This window comes from Rhagoletis zephyria, unplaced genomic scaffold, assembly GCF_001687245.7.
Source record: "Rhagoletis zephyria isolate East Lansing unplaced genomic scaffold, Rhagoletis_zephyria_1.1 Rzeph_scaffold_00101, whole genome shotgun sequence".
NCBI lineage: Eukaryota > Metazoa > Arthropoda > Insecta > Diptera > Tephritidae > Rhagoletis > Rhagoletis zephyria.
The window spans coordinates 296367-315317 of NW_016157185.1; the positions used below are offsets into that span (position 1 = coordinate 296367).

General features: G+C 34.2%; 1 long non-coding RNA gene across 3 annotated transcripts in view; it reads right to left on the reverse strand.

Moving 5' to 3' along the window:
• Positions 1–18951, reverse strand: part of LOC108376728 (uncharacterized) — a 127524-nt gene that overhangs the window by 31741 nt on the left and 76832 nt on the right. For 2 of the 3 annotated variants that reach the window (XR_001849277.1, XR_001849278.1), the window contains exon 3: positions 845–862. The exons of the other annotated variant lie outside the window; for it this stretch is intronic. This is a non-coding gene — a long non-coding RNA (uncharacterized LOC108376728). The remainder of the gene's footprint in view (positions 1–844; positions 863–18951) is intronic. 3 annotated transcript variants of the gene reach the window in all.

Here is an 18951-nt window from a genome sequence, read left to right on the forward strand (position 1 = left end):
AAGGTGTTGGATATTGACAGCGTTCTCGCTCTAATCCGCCATCTTNTGTAACGACTCGGGGTCACCACTAATTTTTTGGTTTTGGAAGTTTGACTATAATTATAGGACATTGTGTTTAATAAACTAAATTACCATTTATTGCATAAGTACTACGTTATATATACTACTTTCGCGAATTTAGCTTATCATAATATACCGTTTGTAACTATTTATATGCAAAATTTTATATGAAAAATAGTGCCAAATTTCGTACTACTTCGCAAAGCGGGCTTTTTTTCTTCCCGTTTCTCTCGTGCTTCCATATTACAACCTTTTGTAAGGGAGCTGTCGACATGAGCTGTCACTACGTACAACACCTTGTATAATTCCACCATGGTTATCTTTATATTATAAATTACTTTCCGAAAGTGTAGCACACTCTATTGCATTAATTTTCGATCGCTTCATTGCATATTTTATATATGTATGTTACCAGCCACACCCGATCTTATGACAAACTAGTTTTGCCTATGCTAAACTAGACCCGAGGCCACAGTATTTTTGCGCAGAACACCTTTCCGCGTATTCGCGAATGCGAATGTGAATGTGAATGCGAATATTAGGAATAACATTAAAAAAGCAATAATCAACTTAAGTCATCGTTTTTATTACTTAAAAATTTTGTAAATTATTAGAACATTGAAAGAGGCCTTAACCTGTACAGTATTTTAATCTAGTAGTCAAAGTTCAAAAGGGGAATATTATGTTTCAAAAAAAGTAATTTTGCTGCCTTTGCTCACTTGGAACGCGCTGGCGGATGGAGAGCTCAAATAGAAGACATTAACGACTTTATCTAAATACTTACATGCCAGTTGAATATTTCCTGTAAGTAAAAAAGAAAAACTTTGAATTAGTTAAGTTTTTGAAATTAAAAATATACCAAAGAGAAACAATCATGACGCATATGAAAAAGAGACGGAAGATTTTGTGTTTTTGAAAGCCATCAAATACATTTTTTTGTTATGTTTTCTATCAAAAGCATTTATCCTTTCAGTTTATAAACATGCTTTATGGACAAACAAACTATGAGAAAAGAGTTTATTTACATCGCCAATGGCCGGCTGATCAATGTCTGGTTACCACTTATCTCCGATTAAACATCGTTATCGACATTACTGATACTCTGTTATATGCATGGAGCAGGGTTTTTACGAATATTCAATTAATTATCAAGAATTTACAATTTTGTCAAGTATCAAGTGTTTCAAGTCTGTCGCCTCGAGCGAGTAGTTTTAAGTGGCGCAGATTTTATTAACGACCCTTTGAAAAACAGGCTGTAACCCGAAAAGGCAGTAACATTACTTTTTATTAAATACAATGTTCCCATTTTTAAATTCAAGTACTAAATAAAAAAAATAATATGAAAAATTACTAACTTTTCCATTTTTTATTTACCTAAATCACCTAATTTGCTCACCTAAATTATTTCTTAAAAATACTTGACATTCGCATTCGCATCCGCATCCGCGGATGTTAGCTTTTAAACATCCGCATCCGCATTCGCATCCGCGGATGTCTAAAGTTCCACATTCGCAACATCCCTAGTATGGAGTCGAAAACGTCGATAAATATTTTTAACCGTAGATTAGTGTTAAACAGCCATTGCTAACCGGCCATAAATGTAGATATTATTCGGTTATAATTACCACATCTTGCTGACTCAGTGCACCATTTTTTTCTCTCTTTCGGCACTCAGAGCCGCGAAAAATCGCTTTGTGGGTAATAAAATAGGAGTCGAATTCGTAAAAAAGAATTACGCTTACATCACTATTATACACTATTTTATTATGACTTTGTTGTAAATGACTGCCCTTGCAATTTTCTAGGCTGAATCCGAATCTGGGCTAAGAATTTCTCAAACACGTTAGGCTTTCGACGTATTTGAGGTTATGTAGCATCGCAAATATTTTTTTTACAGAAAACTATTCACGGCATCTTAAAATACCAACCTGTCTCTTTCGAATGCCGTCGAGTATGCCACATTTTTTTTTCTTCGCTGATGTGTTGCATTTCGCTGTTTTAATATCTACGAATTTCAATATATTAAAATTTCAAAATTTGATATCTCGTCACGAAAACCACACTTTATAAGCCGCTCATCATGCCCGTGGTGGTATATGGCGCAGAAGCATGGGCAATGACAACATCCGATGAGGCGGCTCTTGGAGTATTGGAGAGAAAGATTTTGCGGAAGATTTACGGGCCTTTACGCGTTGGCGACGGCGAGTACCGCAGACGATGGAACGATGAGCTGTATGAGCTTTACAACGATATGGACATAGTGCAGCGAATTAAAATACAGCGGCTCCGCTGGCTTGGTCATGTCGTTCGAATGGACACCGCTCTGAAAGTATACAACTCGGAATCCGCTGGTGGGAGCAGAGGAAGAGGAAGGCCCCCACTGAGATGGAAAGACCAGGTAGAGAAGGACTTGGCTTCACTTGGCATTTCCAATTGGCGCCAGTTGGCACAGAAAAGAAACGACTGGCGTACTTTATTGAACTCGGCCAGAATCGCTTAAGCGGTTACAGCGCCAAATAAGAAGAAGAAGAAGATATCTCGTCACATGCCGTAAAACCGCCGATCTAAATGGACGAGAGCCACGCTGTTAGAACGGATGGAAAAGACTAGTTTCTATGCCGAAACTTTCATTCAAATAGCCAATATTTTGTAGTGATTAAAATGCAGTCAAATCTGACTGCTACCCTCGCGCTCTATCCGTTGATCACAGTTTGTTGCTCCCTAGCAGAGAGGAAACAACGGGACGAATTAACTTTAGTGTTCCCTATACCAATATCATTAAGTCCTTTCCACATTATTTCACTATAAATCTTCTCGAAGGTTCCTTTAAGTTTAAAGTCCAACTAAGGTCTTCACATGGGCAATTGACCCTAACCGAGCTTGTTTAACCAAGATATTTTCATTTTATGTTTGTATTATGAATGAAAAAAAATATCAAATTTTAAAATGGAATATGTTACTCATACGCCATGTATGAGTATGACCGCGCACATGGCGTATGAGTAATATTTCACCCAAAAAATCATTACACATTAGGATTGGACTATTCACAACTTACACATTTCTTTATCCATCGATTTTCCAGCCAGCATGATTTTTTTTTCTAGAATAACAGGCTTTAATTCAAATGACAAAAAATTACAAAAAAATCGGTTAGTTTTTAAATATTTCCCTTTTAAAGCTGATGTTTTCATAAAAATGAAAATATTTCGAGAAATTGCCTAATCTAGAAAAATAGAATTCAGATTCGTAATCTACGACTCAAAATTAAGTTCACGTGTTTCGGCGTTTTATTGTGTCATTTCAAAACTTGAGATTTTCTTTACAGTGCTATTAGATTCCATAAAGCTTAATTTAGCGGCCACTGTGGTGTTGTGGTTAGCAGTGCGCACTGCCATTCCGCTGGACCTGGGTTCAAGCCTGGTTTCCGACCAACATCAAAAAATAAAAAATAAAAAAAAGAAGTCTGATGAGATGTGGTGATCTCCGAAATAGCTGCTATCACTTCTTCCGCTTAAGCCATGATTCAATAATACAAGGTTCGATAAACTGACAGTTGTCTCTCTCGCACCGCTCCCTTAGCAGTGGCACCGTGTTGCTTCTTTGCAAATTTACATGGAAACAGTGTAGCTTTGGTGTGAAATAAAAGTATAAGCTTTTGTGCAATATGTTTATTTGTATATGCATATGAAGCATATTTAACTGATGAAAACATAAGCATTGGATGTTTACATCAATCTCATAGTAGTCTTATTTTAATTTTGAGTCATTTTGCAGTTTTTATACGGCTAAATAGCATATAAATTACGTAATTCACGTAGATATATCAATATTACGTTCAACATTTCGTTTAAAATGCCAGATTTCCTGCAAATAGATTGGAATTTACGAAAGGAATTTCACTACTAACTGCCTACTTTGCGTACTTTTCTACTACCATTTTCGAAACAAGGGATTGCATTCTTGCCCTTTCTCTGTCCTTCGTAAATGCAACCTTTTGTAAGGGAGTGTCAAACCGCAGCTGTCAATAATTATCTAACCTTGTATTATTGAATCATGCGCTTAAGCATTGTTTTATTTTTTCCAATTTTCCTAACAAACAAAGTGCATATATAGGCATATTTGATCAAAAAGGCATATTTAGTTGCATTTTTTATTAAACGCCGTTTGTCTAGAACGGACGAATCACTCCACAATTGAAAAGTATTTGATGATTCTATGCAACTATTGGGTACTGATTTCGTCGAAAATTATTTTAATGCCACTGACGCAGTGCCATATATCGAGCCCTAACCGCCAAAAAACGTGAAATATTTTTTAATTTTTTTAATTTTCTTTATGCAGATTTGCATCTAGATGCTCTAGGGGCATTTCTGCAACAAAAAGAAAATTTTTGAAATATATGTCGTTTACGTTTTTTTGGCGGTTAGGGCTGGATGTGGTATAACCAGCAAAGGCGCCGAAGAAGATATTGTACTCAAAGTTACTGCATGTTACTTGTTTGGCACGCATTGCACCGAGTGGCCGAAGATGTAAGAGCTCGCTTCACTGATGTTGACGATTATAATATCGAATGGGAAAAAAATATTTTTAAAATTTGCTTTGCGCGTTGAATATTTTAAGAACATGTATTCCAATATCGCTTTTCCGCCACAGCCAATATTAACGTGATGGAGAGCCTGGTTAGAGGCGGCAAAATATTATTGTCTACATTTTAAGGAATTTCAAACCTTCCTTAAAGATCCAAATGATAGTGACGCTTTTTCAATATTGAAGGCGAAAAAAGCAATATCGTCAAATTCGATGGAAGCACGGTTAGCCTATATCAATGCAAACTACAGCTTCTTGTCGGAAATAATAACTATTCAGGATGAACTTGGGCAAAAAATCAAGGTAAAATTGGATACCATTTTGCAAAAAATAAGGGATTTAGGGAACTTAAGGGAATATCTGGTAGGCTAAGTAGCCAAATGGCCCACACAACTTCTACATTTGTACAGATTTGTACATTTTGGCAGTTACAGCAAAGTGTTGCCTGGAAATTCTTTTATTCACTTCAAAAATGCATTCCTTCGTTTCTGTATACGTCTTCTATATAAAATGTGGCTGGAAACGAATACATACAACTTATTTTCGTTATTTTTTTGCCCATACACGAACTTAATACACTTTACGAGGACGTCGGAAAAAATCCACAAAAAGGTGGATGTAATTGTATGCCTTTGTAAGGTAGATAAAAACTGTGTACTCTGAGAAGTAGGAGCTTTAGTAGTTATATCAATTCAGTAGCTGTAGTATATTCTCCACCGAACGAGATTCTTAATTTAAGAAATGTGGTTATCATAAAATTTTTAAATATTTACTACACAATGAGAATATTATTAGCAAAGGGACACAGGCTAACTAACTCTTTATGCAGCAATTAAAAGAAGTGTCAATTACAGCACATATTCTACACTGCATTTTATGTCCTGTGTAGTTCGGAGAAACCTTTTTAACTTATTATAGTTTTAATCGCTCAAGTGAATAGCAAATTAAAAATAAACCACATTTATCATATGTACATAATATGTAAACATATGTAGAAATTTATAACAGACTAGCAAAGCGAACAATCGCTTGTGGGCATAAAATAACTTCTTTGCCCAAGCGATTTTGTTCAAGACGCTAAAGCGCGGCATAACATGCCGCCTATTCTTATTCGGTATATTCATACTTACATATGTGATTGCATGTCCAACACTTATTACCATACGATCTAATCGCAAAAACTTGGGAGTCGACGTCAGCAGCAGCTCAACGAAAGATTGGCAGCTGTATTCCGATATCAACTACATAGGTGGTATGAGGTTCAAATGACGTCGACGCCGGTCCTAGTGTGTGGCCAAACATCTGCCGGCCGTTGTAGGCGGCTAGAGGCCGAACGGAGCACGTGCCATTTTTTTTTTTAGTTTGTTCTCGTTGGTTGCTATTTTTATATTTTTGGTTCTTCTACTCAATGGCATTTGCTTTTTGTTTGCCACTTGCAATATTGTTTTCGCATTTTAACAGTGATGTATCTTTTGTTTTCTATATTTTATATCTTTTAACGCGCCGTTGTTGTTGGTGAGTTGTTGTGGCGGCGAAAGTCTGGTAAAAGCAACTAGAATAGCTGCGAATAGCGCTATCTTGGCGTTTGATCTACATATATGTGAATACGTATGTACATTAAAGTGGTCCAAAAATGTATGTAAAAAAATAAGGTCGCATTTTTAAAGCCGCCAGAATTCTTGAAAATCAATATTTTTCGATCGGAAAAGTTTGCTTATCTTAAGGAGATTCCCGGTAATAATAGCCTATTGTTCCTTTAACAATTTTTTCGTGGTAACTATATTTTATAGGTCCTAGAAAATGCAATGGGGGCACCAATAAAAAATCTTTAATCATAAAAAATGGTTAAATAAACAATTGGATATTAATACTTGAAGTCTCCTGCAGAGAACCACGGTTTTACGATTGAAAAATATTAATTTTCAAGAGTTGTATACCATTTTTACGAAAATTTGTTTTTTCCCCATATAAAATACATGTAAAACTTTGAGCGCTGTGAGCACTCCCTAAATATTTTTTGATTTCAAAATAAAAAAAATAGGGGTATATTTATTTTCGGTTCAGAACACTCCTAGTGGGTGGCGGCATTAAAATTCCGACTTTATTATTTTGGACCACTCTAATGTACATATGTACAGGAAGTTGTGCACTTGTGTGAGTGCGGACAATGCGTCAACGTGCTGTGAAATCCATATACCCCCAAAGGATAGCAACAAAAAAAAATGCGACGCAGCAATGTAGTCAGTGACTTTAAAAGGATTTTTTTAAATCAACAATCAGCAATGAGAACAACCCTTAGAACGTGGCGCCATAAAAATATACATATGTATAATTGTGTACATCTCTATATACATACATATGTACGCATGTACGTAAATACATCTGCCGTAGAACAAATTTGTTATTTTTTCCATAGTAAATGTTATTATTGCTAATTGGCGAAAGTTTTTTTTTACAAACATGTTATGAATATCGTAATTAATATAGAGACATCTTTGAATACTCATTTCGTAAACGTTCTTGCTCTTTGGTCTGTTTGAAGCTTTTACGAACCTCCATTCAATAGGAAAGTAGTAAACATATTTACTTATATACCTATGGATGCTTCCGAATATACATAAGGAACTCGTCACTGACAAGCCACCGCAGTGGTCGAATCTGCATTATATTGTTTCCGTGTTTATATTTTCCTACGGCGACGCTGCCTATTTAATAAATTAGCTGAAATTTCTCAAAACAAAATAAATCTCTTAACTCATAAAAATTCTCGATAAATTATTTATATGTACATACCGCGGAGCTTCCGCAATAATCAATGCGGAGCTTTTTCGAATGCGAATGTTGTGTAAGTGCATTTTAACATTCGCATTCGCTGCTTTCGCATTCGCAATAATCAATGCGGAGCTTTTGCACAAATGACCAAAGTCTGGGTGTAAGCAGAATCGATGCTCAAATAATTAAAAAACTATTAATAGGTCTAACCTTTAATAAGATAAGAATTACGTTACTATCTGAGATTTAAATGCTTATAAAAACAGGGTGCTTTTTTTTGTAAATAACAATATTCTGATCCGATTCGGCTGGTAGCCATGACTTTGAAAACAGAATTTTATTCAAAATTTTCATTCCTGGTAAATAACAATTTATTTTCCATATCCACCTATTTGGCTCGCTATAAGCACAAATTTTTCAAACCAGTCGCAGAAGAAAGTATTAAAAATGAATTACAAAAACTAAAATCGAAAAACGCTGAAGAGGTTGCCGATTCCCCAAATTCTGAAAAATCCAAAGGAATGAGAATGAAGAAATCTTTTTAAAAAGCTTTAGAAAAACCTGACATATCTGGTTTGTCTTGTAAGCGCTGTTTAAACAACGATCTCCCCATTATGATAGATTTTAATTGTTTCTTAAAAATACTTGACAGCAAAAAAAATGCGTCCGCGGATGTCTAAAATTTCACATTCGCAACATCCCTAGTACATATATACGTAAATCTGCATGCTTCGATTTCGCACACACGCTGATCAAAAATTGTATAAACATTCATGGATGTCTATGTCTATTAAAACATTTTCTTCCCGTGCTGATCGGTTTTATAAACAATCACATCGCGGCCTTTTCCCAGCTGGCTGATCAGAATTTGTTTTATATATCTGCCATTGCGAATAAAAGCAATAAAGAGCTTTTCTGATGCCCAAGTAATGACGTCATATCGGAACGAGAATTTTTACGTAGAAATCAAAAACCAATAGACTTCTATATATGTATGTAATGTAGGCATCAGTCAATTATCCGACGCTAAATTTAATTTCAACTACTTTAGCTTAAAGCAATTTAAAGTCAGTCGTTAGATTACGCTTTCGTTCTGCACTTCAAAGATGCTTTTTCATAATTAAGAAAAACCGAAATTAAAAATTTAAAATTAAATGTTTCGCCTTATGAGATTTGAACCTGGACATTCTTGGCCGCGACCAATTGTAGCAAACATCTTCGCACGCTCAACTACAGCCAGATATGTATGTAAATGCGCTTTCAAATGTTCAGATTGAATTGTGCGCAAGCAGCAAGTCGATTGTCCGACTCTACATTTGATTTCAACTACTTTAAAATGCATTTGGATTAAAGCAATGCAAAGTCAGTATGTTTCTTTTACAGATGACTTTTCATGAGGAAATAGTTAATTGTCCACAGTTAGATGATTTTACAAATAATATTGAACTATTTGCAAAGATATGTATCAAAATCAGTATTTCGTTTGAAATGCCAGATTTCCTGCAAATACATTAGAATTTATTAGAATGCATTAAAAAGATAGGAATAAGTTGAAATAAATACTTACAAAATTTTAAGCTTTCCAATAATTTGTCTTTTGAGTTTTTTAATCAAAACAAAGATTTGCGTTCTTAACCAAACAGGAAGAATTTGTTCGGTTTACGCTCAGTCTTTCGTCTCACCGTTTTCCTGGGTCACAACTATATTTTTTGGAAAGAGATATTTAAAGAAACAAAACTTAAACCTGAGGGGTGTCAGCTTTTCTAGAGGGCCTAAAAAATTAAATTTAATTTTTTTTGCTTATTGCCTTTAAAAAAAATTTAGAAGAATGAAAGTTATAGTCGTTGATAATTTTTTTCTTAAAAGTGTATTTTAAAATGCTTTCCATGGTCAGTCAAAAACCAGTTAGCCAATCTCGCTGTAAGTTTTTTAGCATATACACTGCAACAGTAGTTTTCATCGCAAAAGATGCACAAAATTAGATATCAGATATCGTTATGAATTTTGTGAAACTACAAAAAACATCTGACGGCCATGTCTGCATAAACTACTGAAGTTTTTTATTAATTATGATGTTCTCCCAGCAAACGAGTGATTTGTATTTTAAGTATTATGTTGTTACAAAAATTTACAGCGCTACAAATTTACACAAATATTTACATACGTAAATATTATGTAACTTATAACAAACGTTTATAAATAGTATATTTAAAGAACATATTAGTGCTGTGAAATAAAATAAAATAAAATCATTTGGCACAATTATTAAATTACTTCTCTCATTATGTTTCCTGGTTCTTTTTTTCTTAAACTTGGCGAAAAAGTTTCTTTCTTGCAGAAACGCAGCAGAAACCAGGCAAAAACATGAAACTCTGTAAGAAATTCTGCAATAAAACGTTAACAGACCGCTTGCCGTGCAGCAAACAGCCGCAAAAAGAATACGCATTCAAGTGGATGACTGTGCCGGCCAAGCATGTCATCAGGACAGCAGGGCGCAATGAGTTGGAGAAAAGCAAAACTAAAATAAAAAGACATTGCAAAAGGTGATTAAAAAATTAAGCAAAGGAACGAGAAAACTCTATTTGGTGAAATTGAAACGTTTTGCTGAAAAAAAGAAAATTTCAAGTTTCTAAGTTGGCGTAAACTATTGGATGGCACTCAATTTATTTAAAGGCGATTAAGAGTCTGAAGATAGCGTCACGTAATCAAAGTTAACTTTGATTACATAAAAATTTATATGCGTTAGTACAGTATGTATCAATTGAATTTCTAAGCAGATTATGAGTACGGTGCATAGAATATTGTTTTTTTGATTTAAAGTGGAAATTAATTCGTTCAAAGCTGTCATTAGCTTTTGTAAAGCTTTGTGGGACTGCGAAAAGAGGCAAAGTAAGTAAAAAGGAAATACAGATAAATAGAAAGCGAGCGAGATTTTCCATTTTATTCGTTTTGTCATTAAATAGACAAAAAATTAAACATTTGCGGTTGCTCATAGTCAAGGCGAATTCATATAAGGTGGTATCGATTCAATAAATACAACAATTACTTGTATTTTGTTTTTGCTTTTAGCTGGTCATTGTCAAATTTCAGCTATTCTTCTCCGAATGAAAAAGGGCGACAGAAAATGCAAACACTCTCACGTTTTCACTCACTCACTAGCAAAATATAAAATTTTGACAATCAAACGCTACTCACAGCTGATTAAACAACACCACCTTATATAAATTCGCCTTGCTCATAGTGAAGTGCGGTCTGAGAACAGCGTACTGCGATATTTTATTGTGTCAGAAAGCTAAACTTCAACCGCTTCCTCAGTGCTTTCACTTGCATTTCGAATGGCTTAATTTTCGCTGAGAACGAAAAAAAAAAACTTTTGTGGTGGGGAAAACGTGTTAGCTAACAATTTGTAATTAGTTTAAGGCTTTTGCTATTTGACGCAACTTGAAAGTTTAAGAATATAATCGGGAAAGGATATCTGAGAGAGAAAAGAACTGAGAAACAGTCTCATTATCTATTGGTTCCTGCAAGGAAGAGGGATTCAGAGGAATTATATAATCTGAAATCTCTTCATCGTTGTAAGGCCGATTAAACCCCCTTTCTTCATATATGCATATTTGCATACTTCGTGAATAAAAATTTGAGAAAAAACACTTAAGAGGAAAAAATAACTGTTTTCAACAATAAAATAATTTAAATAAAAAAATTACTCGCCGATTTTTAAAAAATTGGCATCGTTGTTGCGATTAAACCGCTTTTCGTCTAATGTGTATATTTGTATACTTCGTATAAAAAAATTTTAGAAAAAACACTTAAAAGGAAAAAATATAAATTTTCTCTTATAAAAAAAAAAACAATTTTTATAAAAAAATTACTAATAAGTAATACAAATGAATACCGTATTAAAAAAAAAACAAAAAATTAGTAGTGTTTTAAGCGTTAATTCGTTCTTGTTGTAACAGAAGTCTAAGGCATATAAAAATGTAAAAACACCATGGTCCTATTTCGAACTTCGAAGGCCCATATCTCGATTTCGGAGGCCAACTTCGAAAAACGGAGAAATCACTGATTTCTGTTTACAAAGATATACATTTTTTAAAAATCGGTTAGTATTTTGTTTTTTGATATTATTTTTTAAAAAAAAGGTATTTTTTCTTGTCTAATTTTTTTTTCTAAAATTTTTTTCATACGGAGTATAACGATACCAATCTTTTTAAAATAAGTTCAAAATTGTTTGAAATATAAGCTTTTTAATTTTTCGAAGACCCATACTTTTGACTACGTATACCACTTGTAATGTAATGTAACTTTATACCATTTAAATAAGAGCAAAAGTCGGACTACTTCTATATTTTTAGTTTTTTAGTTATTTACCTATAATAGTAAAAAATAATTTTTTACCAAAGGTCCTATTTCGAACTTCGAAGGCCCATATCTCGATTTCGGAGGCTAACTTCGAAAAACGGAGAAATTGCCTTTTTACCTATGACTCAATCTCTTAAACACATCATTTTTAAGCAAAAACAAAACCGACTTCAATTCTCATATAAATTTATATATACATATATATATATAAATATATATATAAATTTATTATTATTATATTATGTATTATATATATTCTATTTATTATTATTATTATTATGTTATGCGGTAACATACATACATAAAAAAAAATCAAAAAATTTATTAAAATAAAAAAATATTCTAACGAACTGGTAACCTCCTCCTTTTTTGGAAATCGGTTAAAAAATTGGTTTGTTCCAATACCCAGCCGAGTACTGTACAGTGTAATGACTCCAGTATCATCATTTATGTATGTATATTGTAACTATGTGTATCTTATAAAGAGAAGTGTACAATTTTTTTTTATCTAAAACTAATAAAGTTAGAAGGATGAAATTCGAGGATGTGGTAGTTTACATATTAGTCCTTGACATATATTTTTTCAAAAATAAATTTTGAAAATTTCCAAGGATATTCAAGGATAAAGTTTTATAAGGACATTTTCAACACTTATTCGTCCTGGTGCCCCAAAAATTTAAACTTTTTCAATTCTACAGAATTCTTCGTTTTAATTGGTACCCATATTGTTACTCTACAATGCACCAAAACTTTTAAATTATTTTTTTGTTCAATCATATCCTAGAAATTTCAAAGTCCTTAAAAAAATCCTAACGTCAGAGAGAAAAATTAAAAACCCAGTTTTACTATAGTTGGCTCCTAGTTTTGTGAATATATTGATTTTTTCGTGAGTTTAAAAAATTTTTGGTTTTGTCGCACGGTGTAATAATAATATTTTGTTGCTTACTTACTTCTTTACCATCTCAGTTTTGCAGAAAATTGTTATTAAAGCTTCAGTGTTGATGTGGCCTATTATTTAATTTTTGACCGACCACAAAATATTTATTAAAAAAAAAAATCAACCGGTCGTAATTCGGTGAGTCGATACTCTAAGTAGTACCAAAATAACTGGCGTGCTTCATTGGATTAGGCCAAAATCGCTTAGACGGATACGGTGCCAATCACGAATAAGAAGAGGAAGAAACTTGAATCTTTACATATGTATGTATCCAAAAAATCTATTTACCTATCAGGATTTGTAATGTGATGCCTTTGTGGCCCATCAAAATCAAAAATACCCGCTTACCAAAAGCTCTAAAACTAACAAAAATATACATATGTATGTACGAGCAAATTCATGGATGTTCCGTAAATTTCCAAAGTATGAATGCAAGTAAAAAGCAAACAAAAGTTCAAGAAGCATGACCACCAGTGTTGCCATTTTAGCCTTTCCGGCTAGATTTAGCCGCCCGCCGATTTGTTAGCCGCTTTGACAAAAAAAATTAGCCGTTTTTAGCCGACCCAAAACCTATTTTTCATGACAAACTGTGTTACATATATACAATTGAAATATAATTTTTTCTAATCCGGAAAGTCTTCAAATACTGAGCCGATTGCAGTGATTTTTATTTTAAGCACATATACATAGTACATTGACCCAATATAAACTGGCGCGCGACATTTTAGCAAGATTTAGCTATTTTTCTTAAGTCAATTTCAATGGTTATCCTTTTTTGATGAAAATATAGCAGATAACTTAAAAAATACTGTTTCAATCCAAATTTCACACTTTGTGAAAACATTATGAAAATTCCTCAAATTTCCACCAAAATTTTAGCATATAAAGTAAAAATTTAAAGTACCTAGCGTTTACCGATTATTTTTGGCAATTTTTTTGTTGACGGTGTGTCGCATTTTTTACATATAAAAAACTTGTCGAACATACGGCAAAAGTATGGCAAAAAATTCGTAACTCCATTATTAAAAAATGCAAAAAATCAGCAGTAAGTCCAAATTTGCACCTCATTAAACTAGAATTTAACAGACTACAAAACTGCATACCATAATTTTTTCTAAATATGCCGACTAAAAAGTTAAAAATTTTAGTGAAATTTCATAATTTTTGCACAAAGTCCGAAACTTGGATTTATATGTTGTTTGTTAAGTAATCAGCTATATTTTCGTAAAAAATATTAAACATTAAATAAACTAAGGAAAAAATAGCCAAAACTTGCTAAAATGTTGCGTCCCAGTTTATATTTGGGTTATTGTATTTTTTCCAAAGAACGTAGCGGGGATTTTTCATGCGATTTTTGTTATGAATGTCTTAAACGTTAATGTGGAAAGAACTCTCTGGGAAGACAATGGGCTCGTTCATAAGACGTAGCTGTTGTCTAAACGTTGACTGTTTGGCTTAGAAACGCACAGTTGAGTAGTTCCGCGCAACTCAACAGTTGGCAACATTCCGCCATTTTTTCCATCGCAGCTATAAACGAATTTATTCAATTTTATATATCTGATGAGATAAAGTAACTAAAATATTTTATAATAATACTACGTTTTTAAATATATATTTATTGATGTTTGCTTTATAATTATACATTGTTTAATTGATTATAACATTGCAATACTTTCTACTAATATAGCCATTTTGTAGGACGAAAACTAACCTAGTGCAAATGTTACAATATATGAAGGTAAAATTAGAAAAAAAAGGCCATAAGTTTGTAATTCATCTATTTTTTATATTTATGTAAGTAATACAAACATGACTTCTGATGTAGAGCTTTAATTAATCAAGCATGACGACAGTTTCCTTTGTTAACTAAAATAATTTTTTATTAGTCTTTCAACTTTATTCAAATAAAACATGTTAATTTTAGCTGAAACATTTTAGCCGTTTTTTTTTTGGTCAATTTAGCCGCTCGGCCCAAAAAGTTCTGGCAACACTGACGGCCACAACGGACAGAGAATTCATATGTTTATGTCAAATCTACTATCCCTTGGATATGTATTTGTACGCATATAGACAAGCATTTAAGTAAGTGGCCGAGTGTGTGAGAAATTCATCACTATAATGATATATCTACCCTGCAGAAAACAAATGCCAATAATCTTTAGAGTACTCCGCAACTAATCTCTTTTGGATATTATTGTAGATCATTAGCCTCGACTCATCGCTAATTGGTATAGTTAACGGTTTAATGATCTGTGCACACCTAATTCATGAAATTTCCTGTGCGATAGTAGTAAAAGTATTCGCTAAGCAAACCTGAGATCGAACTCAGCTGGCGTAAATTACATTTTTTTAAGCGATTACCTGCCTACTCGTTCGGGTATAAATGGGAACAATTATACCCTTCATAGAAAATGCCGACAAAATGGCACGCTCGTTTGCGATTGATTCCGGAGTCATCCTGGATTAGCCGCATTTTTGGTAGGGCAGCGGTTGACAAGCATACACACAAAAGCCTGGTTTCATTGAAAGACACGAGACACGTGCAGCAGGAAACGCTATTACATTTACTCTAACGTTTTGTTCAATTTGCATGCGGCTCAAATTTCAAATTCGTACTAGTATACATATGTATGTGCTTGTACATTGTAAGTATTACAACAATACTGCCACAAAACTTATACCCTTGGCTTTAGGATTCAAGAAATCTCAGTAGGAAGCTGGCAAAGTACGAGTGCCCAAGTCGAGTTAATCGCCTGAATTACGGCATCTTTGAATGGAGCTAAAAATAGATATTTAGACCAACAAATTCACTCACACCCGCCCAAAGTACTAAATGATGTGTGGTTTTCAAATTGAAACTAGAAGTAACGTAAACTTGGGTTATTCAGTAGACAATTATACTGACGTCAGAGTTAGAGTGGGAGTAGGGCATTGATAGGAAGTAGGCAAATTACGTCAATTATTTGTTGTTATGTTCTATTACAAAAGTTCAGGAAATCAAGTAAGGAATATCACTTGAAATTAAGTCGCTTTTTAATTGAAACTAAGTTTCTTAGAATGTATACATAAATTATCAGAATGAAAAAAGAAATCGATTAAGCGGTGACTGTCTGTCCGTCCGTCTGTGCACACCAGAGTAAAAATTTAGATATCTTAACGAAACTTGGTATGTGTACTTGTTTCCAGTTTTGGGCCAGAAATAAGAACAATATAAATTTTTGGTAAATGGGCGTAGCCACGCCCACTTATGATTACTTGTGTTTTTCTTGGTAACCGCTCCATCAATTTCACCCAAACTTGGCACAGTTGTTGGCCTTGGTACAGCATACCAAACGACTGAACATTTTTTTTTCAATAAAGGAGCACAACACAATGTTCTATATGCAGTTTCTAGTTGGGAGCCATAGACGTGGTCAATTGCTTGCAGAAGAGCCCTCACCTGACATCTGTACGAACTGACGGACGGGGTCCAGAGGTTCACTAAAACAACCTCTTGACCCGTCAGCTTATCGACAGGTCCTGAGCGGCATTCACAGTGAGTCAGTCTCGAGTTATGTAGAATCCAGAATGCTGTTCCAGGCGCACAATCACCGGGCATCGACGAGACGGAGCTTCATCTGCCTCGGGAGACTAGAATCACAACAGCCCAACTTTGCTCTGGCTACTGCAGCAGGTTAAACTCATATCTAAGCAGATTAGACGCAGATGTACCAAATGAGTGTCCAGCTTGCGGAGAGATACCCCATGACTCGAAACATCTCTTCGTATGCCCGAAAATCCAACAACCCTAACGCCTTTGTCCCTGTGACCGTCCCTATTTAGGCTGCGCGCTTGAGCTTGGTAGAGCTTGCCCACAACGACTGAGATATTAACCGATCTGGGCGGGTTGGTAGTAGCCGCTATAACAACAAGAACTGAACATTTTTTAAATCGGACAATAACCACGCCCACATCCCATACAACGGTAATTCATAGAAATGCGAAATTTTCGATAAATCAGTAAATACTAAAGCTAATTTACTCAAAATTTATACTAACAGCAATCCCTTGAAAAGAAGTAACATTATTACAGAATTTTCGAGAATGGGCGTGACACCGCCCACATATAGCTATATAAGTTTATCTTTCTCTAGCTGAACGATCTATCGAATATGTTTGAAATATGGGTAAAACCACTGCTGCTTACCACGTAGCGGTAGTTTTCGGTAGTTTCGGCTCCGTCCGTACTTAGACAGTTTTACTTCTTTTTTTTTGTAATTTGAAGTTGGTGGCCGCAAAGCAGGGCATTTTGAGGTAAGAGAATTCTGACTTTGTAATTGTTTTTTTTTTTTTTTAACAAAAAACCGCTTCTGGTGCGCCTTGACGCAAACAACCTGTAAGGAACATGAAGGATAAGTGCAAACAGTGTTTCTCAACAAGGTTTTTCGTAGAAATAAATAGCAGATTCAGATTCTTCGCAGAAACGAGTTTTGATGGTATAAATATTTGCGTTTAAGTAATTTTTTCTTGTTTTAAATACTGCACCGGGACCACCGACTTCGACTGTAAAAAAACATTTAAAATCGCCAGCTTGGAAAAACTGAAAAATTATTTTTCTATATACAATCCGGACATTCTGAAAAAACTTAATTTGATCGATTCCACAGAAGAAAAAAAAACTGAAAGTGTCGTACAGTGTAAATCAGTATTGACACCAGGCAATGCAAGGACCAAGCGGAGGCGTGTCGCTGAAATACTAAACATTTATATCACTTAGCCAACCCCTTCGCGGTTGTTTGTTACTGCATAGATATGTGGGAGCGATACCGAACATTACCTTTGTTCCACACCAGTGTTGCCACAAATAAATTCCCAAATTCCCCAAAAACCAATGAAAAATCCTCAAAATCCTAACAAATTACTCAAAATTTTCTTATAACAGATATGACTATTGTGTACGGCATACTATTTACAGGTACTTAGTATAAAATTAATTACATTCTCCAATTTAATTGGTGCATTTGTTCTTGCGGTTCAAACAAAGTATCACCGTTGTTTTGTATGCCTTGGTTTGTATATTATAATATTGCTGCAACTATATCAGTGTCTCAAGTCAGTCCAACATATTTTTAAACTACTAAATATACGTTCTACGGTAGCATTAGGAAAGGGTTATATTAGCAATGCAGATATACTATTTTTTAATTGGGAAACTTATATAAAGCTGAAGAAAAATTTTTTAATTCAAAAACTGTTTTCCTATAATTTTCTGGATCTAATGACGAATCAATATGAATATCCTTATATATATTCGTTATCGAGATTTTGCAGGTTCAAAATACATAAGTTGAAAATATAACGATCGCATGAAAAAAATATCGATAATGTTTTGAATATTTAGCAGCAAATGCAGATATGCTTAAGAGCGAAAAACACCACAGAAGCGGCTTGACAAACCAAGCGAAATATCCCTTTCCTTAAACCTATTTATGTTGTGTATGGGTGGTGTATGTTTGAAGGTTTGACAAGCCGTTTGAGGGAAATTTTAACAAACACCAAAGTTTTTTATTTTCTGGCCGCCATGTTGTCGCTTGATCAAACCGCTGACGTTGTGTGTGATAAATTCGCCTCATTCACAACGGAATTTTTACCGAATGAGGACGCAAGAGAGAAAAATCGAAGTAAACCAATCGCTTTTACATTATGAACCGGAACAAAACTAAAATTCTTCGCTTAGACGAGTCTTGTTTGTATGGTGTATGGCGAAATGGGAGAAGTAGGTTTGAAGAATGTTTGACAAGCCGCTTGTGTAGTGTATTTCGCTCTTTATAAAACTTCGGAAAGCTTCTTTTTTTAAATTTGAGGAGCGATTTAACAAATCTGTTGTGTAAAATATGGTTGCATTTGTTATCTGCAAATATATCGAGAGAAAATTCCTCAAAAATTCCTCAAAATAAAAATCCTCAAAAAATACTCAAGCGCACCCGAAATTCCTCACGTTTGAGGAATTACTCACAAAGTGGCAACACTTTCCACACGCTTTCCGGTAATTAGAGCGTAAAAATAAGTTACTCTCTCCCAAGTGTCAAAACGTGCCGAAAGTGCCCAGAGCGTGAGCACATTTCAATGATTTTATGCGTATATCTTTTATATGGCTAATAAAATTAGCAAATACCTACATTTCTGAAACTTAGTGATATTTTCCTTTTTTGTATTCTACAAAATTTGCTTTCGGATGTGAGCAAACAACA